At 44.2% G+C, this 13,757-nt stretch overlaps 2 non-coding genes and 1 pseudogene across 2 annotated transcripts; 2 read left to right on the forward strand and 1 right to left on the reverse strand.

Moving 5' to 3' along the window:
• Nucleotides 1-5,654: 5,654 nt before the first annotated feature.
• On the reverse strand, nt 5,655-11,087 carry LOC125521256 (uncharacterized). The gene is made up of 3 exons (XR_015611043.1): nt 10,998-11,087; nt 6,550-6,894; nt 5,655-6,440 (listed from the first exon to the last, which is right to left on the reverse strand). It is a non-coding gene; the product is annotated as an uncharacterized LOC125521256 (transcript).
• On the forward strand, nt 7,757-9,265 carry LOC147958654 (uncharacterized; annotated as a pseudogene).
• A 623-nt stretch (nt 11,088-11,710) lies between the features above and the next one.
• On the forward strand, nt 11,711-11,783 carry TRNAA-UGC (transfer RNA alanine (anticodon UGC)). Its single transcript has one exon. It is a non-coding gene; the product is annotated as a tRNA-Ala (tRNA).
• The last annotated feature ends 1,974 nt before the right edge of the window (nt 11,784-13,757 follow it).

A 13,757-nucleotide genomic window follows, 5' to 3' on the forward strand; every position in this document is an offset into this window, starting at 1 on the left:
GACTTTTTATTATTTGATTGCAGGGTTGTTTGAGGGAGACCATCCTCATCCTATGCCTCCCACAGATTGATAAACCTTAGGTCATCCACTTGAGGGGAAATTGCTACTGTCCTACAAAACTCTGCCCTTGGAGGCCTAACACGTGTCTATAAGAATAAAGTTGCATAGTAGACATCACGCGTCCGCGGACAATGATAGGTCGCGCCTCAAATTAGCCACTCTGCATTCTTCTCTCTCATATTTCATCCCTAGATCCATAAAAAGCATGCAAATGAATCGTACATACTACATACTACGTACTGCCCTAGCTAGTCTTCGTCGTCAGAGATGTCCACAACGACGATGCCGGGCGCCAGCTGGACGGGTGGGGAGGAGGGCTCCGGCTCATCCTCCACCTGCTTGACCTCATCCATGTAGGCGGGCATCTCCGCCTCCTTCGTGGCCTGTTGCGCCTCCATCTCCTGCCGGCGACGCTGACTTGCCTCCACAGCCGACTCCGACCGGAGGGAATCGAGGATGGATTGCTGCTCCCACTGTAGATCCCCGTCGCTAGCGTCCCCCAGTCCCCCACATCCTCCTCAAAGTCGTCCTCCTCATCCCCCCCCCCCGGATCCACTACATCCGGAGGTAGCCCTGCGGCGGCTTCGCGCCTAGCCCGGATGTGCTCAAGGAGCTCGAGCCGATGATCCAGCGTCAGAAATGGCTCGCTCCTCACCCGGCGGCGTGGAGGCATGGCTACTAGGCGGACGAGTGGAGTGAAATGTGGCAGGGCAGCGGACGGGAGGAGGAAAATTTGGATGGATGGTAGGATTTCGGTGTCGCCGGTCGACTTAAATAGCCGGGCAAGGCACTACGGGGCCCGCGGAGTTGCGCCACACGGCGAGACCGGTCCGACGGAGGAGACGAGCTTCGGACCGCCGAGTTTGAGAGCGTTTCTGGTTGGGACCCCTTCGTTAGTCCGACGTGGCGGGCGTGCCCGGGCGCCCCCATATTTGGCCTGGATACGAGGGGTGCCGGTCAGCCCGGGCATTTGAGGCGTCTATTTGGGTCGGAAAAAAACGTGACCGGTCAGTGATCGGGCGGCCCGCCCAAGCATATGAGGCGAGTTTGAGGCGCCCGGCTATAGATGCTCTTAATACCGTCAACGCATATCAAGATTTACTTTGGTTACGTGAAAATTTCAATATTGTAAAATCAGGACAACTCTTTTCTTTTATCAACACCTGTTCATTTCTCAGCAGAAAATATACTATATTGCAGTTGTCTATGATCAAAGACACACACTAGCGGTCGCTTGCACCAGCCAATTAGCTCCCTCGACCGCTCGCTCGCTCTTTCGGGAAAACAGTAGCTTCTGGTTTACGGGGGAAATCTACTTCTCCGTTTTTATGGTTTAAAAACCTAATACTTTTGAAAAATGCTCCTGGATTTGAAAAAAAAATATGAATTTGAAAAAAGTTTAAGAACTCAAAAAGTTCAATACTTTGGAAAAAAATTACTCTAAAAAGTTCATGAATTTTAAAACTATTATGAATATTGAAAAATAAGAATCTTAAAAGAATATTGTGAATTTGGAAAACGGGTCACCAAATTGGAAAAGGTTGTGAATTTAAAAAGTGCATCGATTTAAAAAAACTTGTTTTTTTACAGAATTAAAAAAATTCATGATTTTAAGAATGTTCATAAATTCGATAAATGTTAATGATTAAGAAATATAAATCATGCAGTTGAAAAAAAATCATGCATGTTCACAAATTGAAAATGGTTCATGAATTCAGTATGAATTTAATAATAATAAAAAAAGTAGGGACATATAAAAACCTATAAAAACCGAATGTAAAAAATAACAGGCCAGAAGCTTCCAAAAGCTTCCTAGAACCAGAACGAAGCTTCCCTAAGGGCCAGTTCTTTAGGCAGCTTAAAAAATAAACCGTCTCCTCCCCCAACTTTTTCCATAAGCGGTCTTCCTAATGCATTGGGGCTTCTAAACTAATTATGATATAAAAAATTAGAAGTTTCAACAAATTTATAGGAAGGCTTTTTTATATGCTGGGGAGAGCCAGCTTATTTTTAAGCCGCCCAAGAGAACTGACCCTAACACTACTTCAAAAAACAAAGCAGGAAGCGTGGTAGGTTCTAAATGGGCCGACATGTTAAAAGATGCTCAAATTGTGGTGTAAACGCCAAATACGGGAATGCCTAAAACTAGGGGCGCACCTTCCGCAAGAAGGGGAGGAGCCCTCGCTGAAGGGGAGACCGAGATGGCCGGCCCAAGAGCGCGGGTAGCGACATCCTCCTTTTTTCTGTTGTCTTTTTACGTTTCCAGTTTCTTTTTTTTCTTTATTTTTGTACATTTGTTTATACATTAAAATATCATATATATATATAATACAAAAAATACTCTACAAATTACATTTTAAAAATGTTGAAAAAGTATTTGAAAAATATAAACCAAGTATTCAGAAAACTGGTGAACATGTATAGAAAAATTGTTGAACATGTATTAAAAATGATGATTTTTTTATCATGTATATAAAATGGTAATAAAGCATTTGAAAAAATATGTTGAACAAGTATTTCAAAAATGTTAATCAAGCATCTGGGAAATATTATATGTCTATACAAAAAATGGTAATCATGTATTGAAAAATGTTAATATTGCAGTTAAAAAATCTTGATCAAGCATTTTAAAAATGTTACATGGGCATAGAAAAATGTTTACCATGTGTTAAGTATTAATATTGTATTTCAAAATGTCAAAAATGTGTATAGAAAAAATGTTGACCATGTATTAAAGAAGTGCTAATCTTGTACATGGAAAATGTTAAACAAAAATTAAAAAAATGCTAATGAAGCATTTGAAAAATGTTGAACAAGTGTATAGAACAAATGTTGACCATGTAATAAAAAAGTGTTAAACTTGTCTTTGAAAAATATTAAATGTGTATAGAGAAAATGTTGACAATGTATTCAATAAATGTTAAATTTGTATTTGAAAAATGTTAAATGTGTGTAGAAAAAAATGTTAACCATGTATTAAAACAATGTTAATCTTGTGTGTAATTTTTTTAATGTGTATAGAAAACTTGTTGGTCATGTATTAAAAAATGTTAGACTTGGGTCTGAAGAACTTTAATAGAACATTTGCAGAAAAAAATGTGCATAGGAGAAAATTAGAGCATGTATTAAAAAAATGTTAAATTGCTATTTGGAAAATATTAATCAAGCATTTGAAAACTGTAGAAATGTGTATAAAAATGTTGAAACAAGTATTCAATAAATGTTAATCTTTTATTAGAATTTTTTTAAAGAAATGTGTATAGAATAGCAATGAAACTGAGAGAGAAAAAAAAAGAAAATCAATGAAAAGCGAGAAAAGAAGCAAACAAAACTGGGGGCAAAAGAAAAGAAAAAAACTAGTGAAAACCAAGAAGGAAACAAAGAAAATCGAAGTAAAATAGGGGAAAAAAGAAAAAATAGCCAGTAAAAACTGAGAAAGAAAAATAGAAAAACAAAGAAAGGGAAAAACCAATAAAAAGAGAAAAAAATGAAGGAAAACCAGTACAAAATAGAAAAAGAAGACCAAGGAAAAACCAATAGAACCCCGCCTTATTTCCTTTAAGTAAAACACGTCCTAATTAGAAAACGCGAACTTGCTAACATCGACCAACCTTTCATGGTATAGTCCGACTAATGTCCATGTTTACCCCCAACACACAACTTCAATGGAAAGACGAGGGCAGCCTGGCGAAAAGACAAGAGCAGCCTCGGGATATGTCCCTGAGGACAGGACGAGGGAGCTTAGTAGCATAGGTCACCTCTGCCCGTGTGAAGACATGCAGCCACATGTTGTTGTGCATCAAGCCATGAATACACACGAACGCCGGGGCCGCCGTGCTGCCTCAGTCAAGGCCTGGTTGTTGGTCGCTGTGGTCGACAAGGACGACATGAGGCATGTATCCGATGCACATAAGGATAGAACTCCTCCGTCAGTGCCCTCCCATCGGTGTCGGGTGTTCCTCAAGTGCGAGTGCGTAGAAAACATGGTTACCGTGGGCGCGTGGGTGGAGCAGGTACATGTGTGGGTGGGGCTGGGGATGAAGAAGCAGTCGCCGTGGGCGCGTGGGAAAATCACAAGTGGAGGTGGGATAGGGGAGGATGGGTTTCGTGAAACATGGCTATTGTGTTAGAACTCAGAAGTATGTAATATTTTTTTTCTTCTGTTGCAACGCACGAATATTTTTGCTAGTGATGTTTAAACTGCATATATTGGTCCGGATTAACTGTGATGTATGCTCATTTGTTCGGGGGGAGGGGAGGGGGTGGCAAATTAGTGCAGCAGCATCTGCGAAGTGAACTCCTCCTTGCTAGTACTAAGTTGGAATGAAAGCTAAGTAAACTTGACAACACCCGGGCCGTGAAAGGCGCGCCCGCTGCTGCAATCAGACGGTGCGGGCCGACCTGGGCTTCCGATCAAACCATCATTCTGAGCGATCTACGTTCGGTGCTCTGTATTGTTCGCACAATTTACCAGCGCATTTACTTTTGAGACCTTTTACAGTACATCAAAGAAATTTGGGCCGTTTATTTTTCTGGTTCGACGTCCCAGATGAGACAATATTACTCAAGATTTCTAGTAGTATATTGAGTTGTGAAGGGTATTTTAGGCAGCTCACTGTTAATCAATCCCACAGAAAGTTCCATGCAAAAACAAGTGGAGGGTAGAGATAGATTTCAAGCTAGTCGTGAGCGATCAGTTCGGCCATCTTGGACCGTCCTCATCTGCGGCGACAGCGCGCCTGTAGAGTTTGCGCGGATGGTCATCGCCCCTGCGCAACCTTCCTTGCTCCGTCAGCCCGTTCTCCGCAGTCGCCTGCGTCTTGTCGTAGCCGGCCGTTGGCAGCTCTCTGCATTGTCGCGCCCAAGCAACCTCCATCGACAACGGACGGCGCGTTGCTTTTCCCCAGTGTGCATGATCCTTCAGCCGCCCTCTTTTGTGTGCATCTGTCTTTCACTTCTGTATGTATGACAGGTAGGCAAAGCATGATCCTTCAGCCGCCCTCCTTTGTGTGCATCTGTCTTTCAGTTCTGTATGTATGACAGGTAGGCAAAGCATTCACCCGAGCGGTGAAAACCTAAAAGAGTGCTATGTATTTCTCTGGTTCTTGGTTGGCAAAGTATTCACCTGAGCGGTGAAAACCTATAAGAGCGAGCGACTCCTCTCCTCTCTCTCTGTTTTCTATTTCCTCTTAAACCTACACAGAGGGCTACAGTCGACCGCAAGGGCAAAGGACCAACGATGAAGTGGTAATTCTTTGATCATCTTCGTCTCCATTAGCATATATAGTAAGTGTATTTTAAATCTATGTTTAAACTTTGTATATTGGTCCAGATTAACTGTCATGTATGCTCGACTCCTCCTTGCCAGTACTATGAAAGGCGCACCCGCTGCTGCAATCAGACGGTGCGGGCCGACCTAGGCTTTCGATCAAACCGTCTACCAAAAAAGAAGATCAACAAACAAGCAAAAACGAAAAAAAAAAAGATAAGCAAACAAGCAAAAACAAAACCAAAAAAGAAATATTCAAATCAAACTTTTGGAGAACCAAATCAAAATCCAAACCAAGGCTTTCAAGTTAAAATGAAATTCAAAATAAACAACAGAAATGAAGTACTCCCTCCATCCCGAAAACATGTCACGGGCGTAGTTCATTGATAATTTTGCAAAAAAAAACCTCATGGTTTCAAAAGCATTTCAAACAAATCCCTCCGTCCCGTCTTCTTCCTCCGCCCGTCGCCTGCGCGTCGCCAGGGGCCGGTGCCGCCCAGCTGTGTGATTCGCCAGGGGCCGGCGAGCCCAGCTAAGCTCCTTCGCCGTCGCCAAGTACAAGCTCTCACCGCCATCGGCAGTTACCTCCTCCACTGCCGCAGCCCAGACCTGCGCCGCTGCGGTCCCCTCCCGCTTCGATTACCTGCGGGCGTCGCTGGAATCTCCCGCTACGTCTTCCGCGAGGCCGTGCGCGTCCCTCCTCGAGCTCCCCTGCATCCTCCTGAAGCTCGCGCACATCCTCCTCGTGCTCCCGTGCATCCTCTTCGAGCTCCGGCGCGTGCGCCGCCGTGATCCCCTATTGGCGTCGCCGGAGCCTGCCTCCATGGTCCGGTGGACCAGGAGCTCGCGCACGTGATCCTCGATCTCCAGCGCGACCTCGTCGATCTCCCACGCCCGCGCACCCGTGCTGCTCCTTCTCCCCTACCAACGCACCCGTGCGGCTGCTTCTCCCCTGTCGCCGGTGGTCTCTGCCCGTGCTGCTGCTGCTCCACTGACCTTGCCCGTGCTGCGCTGCTCCACTGACCATGCCCGTGCTGCTGCTGCTCCACTGAGCTGCCCGTGCTGGTGCTCCTTGACCCTGCCTGTGCTGCTGTTGCTACTACTCTGCACCCTGAAGAAGGTACAGTAAAATTGTGTGATGGTGATGTAAAACTTCAATTGGTACTTCTGCTTATGATGGTGATGTAAAACTGTATGTGACAAATGGAGCAGAAAAATACTTCTTCTTATGGTGAAGTAGAGTAGCATCTTGATCCAATTGACAAATTGAGCAGAAAAATACTCCTATCCAAATGACGAAATCTACTGAATTCTTGTAAAAATGTCTACTGAATTTGCTCCATGTTCTAAACAGAGTACTCCTATAGTAAAGATGCTTCAAGATGGGCCTCTACAAAAAAGCAATAACAGTTGATTACTAAATTTGTCACAAAAGGTATAGGCTAGAGTTCAGACCTCCCATCATTTTGCATGTTTTGTTATTCAAGGGATGCACCAGGAGGTCTGCAATTTGAGGCTAAAAGTTTCAGAGATGAAAAGTTGCTCTAATCTCAGGAGCATTGAGCCTACATGAAAAAATAATGTCAATATCAGGAACTAATTCACATATGTTGGACAATATCAAGAACTAATTACTGAAGCAAGGAAGTGTTAACTGAACTGAAACTAAATGACCATTTAAAATGACAAACTACTCCTAAGTGTGATGATTGCAACACAAAATCTGCTTCTGAACTGAAATCTGCTCCTGCAGAGAGAGAAACAAAAATAAGCACCAGTTCAACCATGCCAAAGTATTTCCAAACCGATACTCCTAGCAGATCAGCAACACATGTCCTCTGGCTACTCCAAGGATACTATTACAGTGTTACTCCTACTGTAGTTTTTTTCCTGCTGTAGTTGAAGCTACCCCTATTCCTACTTCTACTCTAGCTGCAGTAAGCAATATAGGACAACATGGATCTGAATTAATCTAAATTTAAAGTGCCCAGCGGATACAAATCTGACTGGAAACAAAATGACAGGACTGACAGAATTTTGTTTACTGAATTTTGCTTTCAAAATTGCTGCTGATCATGGTCATGGTCATTTGCAATCTTCAAATTTTGGCTTGAACATGATACTTTTTGTTTAATCTGGACATGTGTATGGAGTACTCATGATCATATCTACTCATGATCATAATCTGAAAATTCAGTTAAAATGCAGTGTTAAAACTGTAGATATCTACTCATGATCATATCTAGCAGAACTAGTGCAAAAGTGTTGACAATAGTACTCCTCCTACTACTTTGTGTGTGTGTATTCTTGTTTGACTAGTGCAAATGCATTTCTTGTTTGACTTGCATACTCATTTTGTGTGTATATATTCTTGTTATGGTACCATGGTGTACTCATCTTTTTTCATTGATGGCAGGAAACATAACTATGGATTTGAACTTGATGCCTCAAAAGGAAGAACATGAAACTATTGATTTGAACATGATGTCTCGAGAGGAAGACGATGAAGGTATTAATTTGAATTTGATGCCTCAAGAGGAGGAACCTCAAGTGGCAGAGAATGTACCTATGGATTTGAACTTGATGCCTCAAGAGGAAGACGATGAAGATATGAATTGGATGCCTCAAGAAGATGAAGGGAAAGAGGATGAAGCTCAAGAGGAAGAGGATGAAGTTATGAATTGGATACTTCAAGAGAAGAGAAGAGAATTGTCAGATAAGGAGAGGCATGGTGTTTACTTTGCCTTGCTGGTAATCGAGCTCAGAGATGGGTCTGTTCAACCAGAAGACAAGCTGCTAGTCTCAAACCTGTTGGACATAAGTGTACGATCTGTTGAAAGAATCTGGGAAGACGCCAAAAAGCAAATTGCCGATGGCAAAGAAGTAGATGTCTCAAGCAAGAAGCCGGGAAGATCTGGCCGAAAGAGAAAGGAGCTAGATCTAGAGAGGACCTCAACAATCCCACTGAATAAAAGAAGAACAATTCGATCTCTGGCACGGTCTCTAGGTGTGGCCCGATCGACCCTACATAAGAGGTTCTAGTTGAATGAGCTCAACCGCATCACAAGCACCATGAAGCCTCACCTCAAGCTAGAGAACAAGCTCGCGGGATTGAACTTTTGTATGTCCATGGTCGATGACAATTCGATCTCAACTTCTCGGGCTATGTTCAAACCAATGACGAATATGGTTCACATCGATGAGAAGTGGTTTGACATGACGAGAGTGAAGAATAGTTACTATGTACTTCCAGGAGAGCCTGAACTGAAGCGCACCGTGTCAAACACTCACAGCATTGGGAAGGTAATGTTCCTAACAGCTGTTGCCAGGCCTCGATATAACAATGAGGGGGAGCTAACATTCGATGGGAAGATCGACATTTGGGCATTCATCGAAGAGAGTGAGGCGAAGCGGACAAGTCAGAACAGAACAAAGGGAACAAAAGTGTTGACATCAGTGAAAGTAACCAGGCCTGTGTGCAGAGATTATCTGATCAATAAGGTTATCCCGACAATTCAGGATAAGTGGCCTGACGATGATGAGGGAACAACAATATTCATCCAACAGGATAACACAAAGCCTCATGCCCTTCCCAATGATGTAGCTTTTCGAGAAGCTGTGGAACAAACTGATCTTGACATCCGATTGCTACAACAGACCCCAAATATCCCTGAGTTAAATTGTTTGTACCTTTGCTTCCATAACTCTCTCCAGTCTCTAACCGACTGCAGGTCACCTACAAACATCTAGGAACTGGTATAGGGTGTGGAAGAGGAATTCGAGAACTACGATCCCGACAAGTTGCACAGAAGCTTTATCACATTAGAGGCAGTTATGTTTGAAGTTATGAAAGACAAAGGAGGAAATCAATATAAGTTGCCCCACTTGCATAAGGATCGCTTTCAGAATGCTGTACTGGAAATAACCAATGTATATTGCGACAGTCGGGTAGTTGTTGATACTAGGGCCACTATAGAAGAAATGGAAATTTCAATAGGAAAAGAAAATGAAAGGAAAGAATTAGCTAGAGAAGGGAAAAGAAAAAAAAAGTAAAGGGAAGGGAAGGGAAGAAGTGGCCAGAGAAAGAATGTAGTCAAGAGGGGGCAAAGAGGCCCTTATGTCATGTAGTCAGGTGCTCCTTGTGTATGTCTTGTGTAATCTTGTGTCAAGAGGGGACAAAGAGAACCTTATGTCATCTCCTTGTGTATGCCTTGTCTAATCCTTGTGTTATTGAATTTGGGTTATTTGGATTAATTGAATTATCTGGGTTATTTAGATTAACTGGATTAATTTGGATTATTTGAATTAATTTGGGTTATTTGGATTTATTTGAATTGATTTGGATTAATTTTAGTTATTTGAATTAATTTAAAATATTTGGATTTATTTGAATAATTTGGATTAAAACTGAATTTATGCTAACTTACTTTGCAATTTAGGACAATATGGATCTGATCAACAATAGAAAAATAGAACATGTATTGTCAATACAGATTTGGACTTGTACTCCAAATGAAGCAAAACTCTTACAAATTTTCAGTTTCAATATGGGATAGAAATATAACATCAAGCAAAACTCTTGCAATTTTTCAGTTTCAATTTTCCTGCGAAGCAAGTGCCCCATTTTATAGACTGTCAAAAAGTCATAGTACTCCAAATTAACTTCTGCTTAGTGCTAGAGCAGGTCTTCTAAGCTAAGATCCTAATTAACTTCTAAGTACCTACACAACATAAGATAGTAGTGGTGGTAATCCTTCTGCTAAATGCTAGAGCAGATCTTCTCAGCTAACAAAAGAATATGAGGTTTGCATGGTTTGTATGGTGGCTCCAGTAATAAAATTGTAGATATCTACTGATGATGATATCTCCTTGGGGCCCAGTGGTTGACAATATTACTTCTGCTAGTATTTTCAAGATTCAGTGCCATCAAACACAGAATCAAAGACATAATGTGGGAGTAGTAGTGGATATTTATTGCCCATGCTCATTATTCACTTCACAAGGTTACCTAGTACTCCATCAAAAACAGAATCAAAGATGGCATGGCATGCTTGATGTGATGTAACTAATCTTTGCGCCATAATCTTTGCCATTTTAGAAATGCACTAATTAAATTTCTAAAATGAAGCTATAGATATACAGTGTTCTGTTCTGACAGTAGCTAGGTACTGTAGATATGATAGCTGAAGTTTCAGAACAGAGGAGAAGGAAAAAGTAGGAGTAGTCACTATAATTTCAGTTAACTAAAAACAACAACTCTGCAAGTTGAGGTTTAATTTACAGGAGTATCTTGAACTTTAAAAGTGCAGTCCTAACTTGGATATTTAAAATGCTATTGGGACAGTACTAATTTCAGAGTTCATAGTTCATGACTGAATTTAGAGACAATATAAATCTTACAGAAAACAAAATTGTTCAGAGATCGAATGCTTGCAAAACTGTTCAGTTATCTGTGCAAAATTGTCCAGTTAACTGTGCAAATACTCCAAACTCTAAACTAGCAGAACTAGTCCAAATATTCCAACCAGAAAATGAATAGATTTTACACACATTCAGTGAAGTGGTTCAGAAAATGAACAGATTTTACTCACATTCAGTGAAGTGGTTCAGAGATTCACAAAGTTCAGAACATTTGAGTAACAGAGAAGATGGAGATGTAAACACTGACCATCAATGCACATGTTGAGGTGTTCATCTTGTTCTTGCACCGTTGCGTCATAGCAGTAGCTGATTATTCATCTTGTTCTCTGTTCGTACCCCACGCTCTTGGGTACCGTCTGTAGACGCCTTTATCAAACAGAGAACTGACTCACTTCAGCGCAAATGAGAAAATTTTACAACAACAACAACGAGGTGGTCGAGGTCCACGAGGGCGTAGCGCACGGCGTACTTGAAGGCGTGCCCTGCTGGCCACCGGCGCGAGTGCCGGACGCGGCAGCACAGTGCCGACGCTACCGAGGGCAGCAGCAGCCAGCTGAAAATCAGCTCCGTGAAGGCGAAACTCTTGACGTTGGCCGAATAGAGGATCTCGCCCTCACTCCGTCACGTCGACGACACCGTCGTCGTCGACGGCGAGGACGACACCTGGCTGCTCATCGGCCTTTACGTTGTTGTTGGTGGTCCGGATCCGGCGCCTCCGGGCTCTCCGGCGGCAGTTCCGGCACAGCCGGAGCAGAGCGCGGCGGTAGCTGGGGAAATTGAAGATCTTTTTGAGGAAGGGGGGAGCTTGGGGAGGCAGGCGGGCGGCAGCGGAGCAGGAGGCAGCTGCAGCGGGAGAGCGGGGGAGCAGGGGGGCCCATGGAGGTAAGTCTTCGCGTCGCAGAAGTAGGACAGAGTTTAAAAGTTTGAAAAGGTAATACTAGAAAAAATTGAAATGAGCAAGGGGATGTAGCTCAAATGGTAGAGCGCCCGCTTTGCATGCGGGAGGCACAGGGTTCGATCCCCCGCATCTCCATAATTTTACTATTCTTGCGCAATTATTAAGGTACTACTAGGTAATTGCCCATGCGTTGCCATGAAAATGTAGATATGTATAGCTCAAACGACATATATAAATAAATAATCCATTTATCTTTCCCTGAGTTACACCACACATGCAAATGCATGTTCTGCCCTCATTCTACTTTTGGCTCGCCATGAATGGAATATTGTCATCAATCCTTCTCTCCAATTGTCCTCGACAAATATTTTCCCAATTATTATTCTTCCAAAATAATATACATACATGGCCACAATGAATATTATTAGTAATGAACTGATGATGCACAAGCATGGCCTCATCATGTTATTATGTATCTTAATAGCCAAACAAGCCCTTTTTTCATTTATCAAGAAACTAACCTTAATACTGGGCACAATCATGCAAATACATAAGACCATGCTAGACTAAATAATAAATTCGAATCATCGCATACATACAAATAATTTTTCTCGGTCCGCACGGGACGACGCGGGCGGCGACGCAACCCTAGCCGCCAAGCCTCCTCCCCCCGTCCCCCCCCCCCGCCTCGCCGCCGCGAGAGGGGTCGCCGGCGAAGTCCGCGCGGCTGCCAGGGAAGGTGGCGGCGAGGCCGTGCCGCTCCGTCTCCACGCGGAGGGCCTCTGTAGCCGAGGCAGTGGCCTCGGATGGTGCGGCGGCGCCTGCTTTGCGGCGAGCGGCGTCTGCTGGTGCTCCTCCTCCCCACTTGGTCGTGCGGGCGGCGAGTGGTTGAGGCGTTGGGCGATGGTCGAGGCGGGTGGCCTCGTGCCCCTGGCTGCGTGTCAAATCTGGAGGCCTTTTTCCTCCCCCTTCCCTTGCCTGTTCCTCGCTGGATCTGGGTCGTGGCGGGCGTCGGTCGCCGGATCCGTTGAAGGTGGGGTTGCCGGAGTTGAGAGCTCGGACCGGGAGAAATCTTTGACCGGCTTTTCCGGCCACGACAGCGGTGACGCCGGCTGGCGTCGTTCCCCTTCTCGGAGGCGCCGTCGAGGTTCGATCCCCTCTCCCTCCCCTCTCATACCCGGGTGAAAACCTTTGCCAGTTTTGGTCTAGGCGGCAGCGGCGCGGCTTGCGTCTTCACCTTCCTGAAGGTGTCGTCTTGGGCGAGTTGGGGTGTGCATTGGCGTTTAGATGTGGTTCTCCGGCGCGCAGCGACATCTCAGTTGGAGATAACACTGGGATTTTTCACAAGATTAGCTCTCTGGGGTGTCCGTAGGCCGGCCGTTTGTGTGTTGCCATGGTGGGGGAGGGGATAGGGTTCCTCTCCCCTGCATGCAGCAGCACGGCATAGGCGATTCAGACATGGATTCTAATCTAATCAAAAGTCATGTCTCAGCTTCAGGTGTTTATCAACTCTGCGATTGTTTCTTCGTTGCCCTCGTCCTTCTACAGTTTGTTCTCTTCGTGTGGTGACCATTGAGCTGCGGTTTGGCCCTTCTCCTGGTGATCTTGCACAGTGGGTTGGTCACACTGAGTATCTCCCAAGGCGATACTGAATCTACCGCTCCTTGCTCTAGGGTGAGCTGCTTCAATTTGCGACGGTCCGGCGCCCTTCGATCCAGGGCGAGGGGCAGGGGTCCCCTTCGGAATTGAAGAAGGAAGGTTCGATGATGGTGGTCTCCTTTGAGTTTGATGAGGGCATGTTCATCTTCGCTGAGCGCGATTTCCTCTTGAAGCTCGCTTGCTGTCACTGTTTTGGTGCTTAATTCGCGTCGAAGAGCTCCATCAACATTTAGCTAGACTTCCGGTAGAATATCCTTGTGCTCTCTGTTGTGGTGTGTGTAAGCTGTTTGGAAGCACCTTGTATCTGCCGTTTTCAGTTTTCTTTGTTTTCTTTCTTGTTGTTTGGGTCGTTGTAAGTCGTGGCCGGTTGATGGCTTTGTTAATTCAAAGCCGGGCTCTTCTGGAGCCTTCGTTCCAAAAAAACTAAATAATAAATTCTTGTGACCAAAA

Source organism: Triticum urartu, chromosome 7A (assembly GCF_056163025.1).
Source record: "Triticum urartu cultivar PI428250 chromosome 7A, HENAU_Tu73, whole genome shotgun sequence".
In the NCBI taxonomy this organism is placed as follows: domain Eukaryota; kingdom Viridiplantae; phylum Streptophyta; class Magnoliopsida; order Poales; family Poaceae; genus Triticum; species Triticum urartu.